Below are 226 nucleotides of genomic sequence, written 5' to 3'. Positions count from 1 at the left end.
TTTCCTTTTATATGAACTGATGGTAAGAAACTATCTTCTTTTATTTATGCATTTTTCAAAAGAAATTTTTTAAAAGACATGAGTGTTTATGAAATGTGAACCCTAAACTATGATTTTATATTTTGTAGGAGGAAGTGTTACTTGGAGTCTCAAATCTATTTATTTAACATGAGTGTTTATGAAATGTGAACCCTAAACTATGATTTTATATTTTGTAGGAGGAAGT

The sequence above is a fragment of the Solanum tuberosum genome, unplaced genomic scaffold (genome assembly GCF_000226075.1).
Source record: "Solanum tuberosum cultivar DM 1-3 516 R44 unplaced genomic scaffold, SolTub_3.0 scf00480, whole genome shotgun sequence".
Classification (NCBI taxonomy): Eukaryota; Viridiplantae; Streptophyta; class Magnoliopsida; order Solanales; family Solanaceae; genus Solanum; species Solanum tuberosum.
This window is presented reverse-complemented; position numbering follows the sequence as displayed.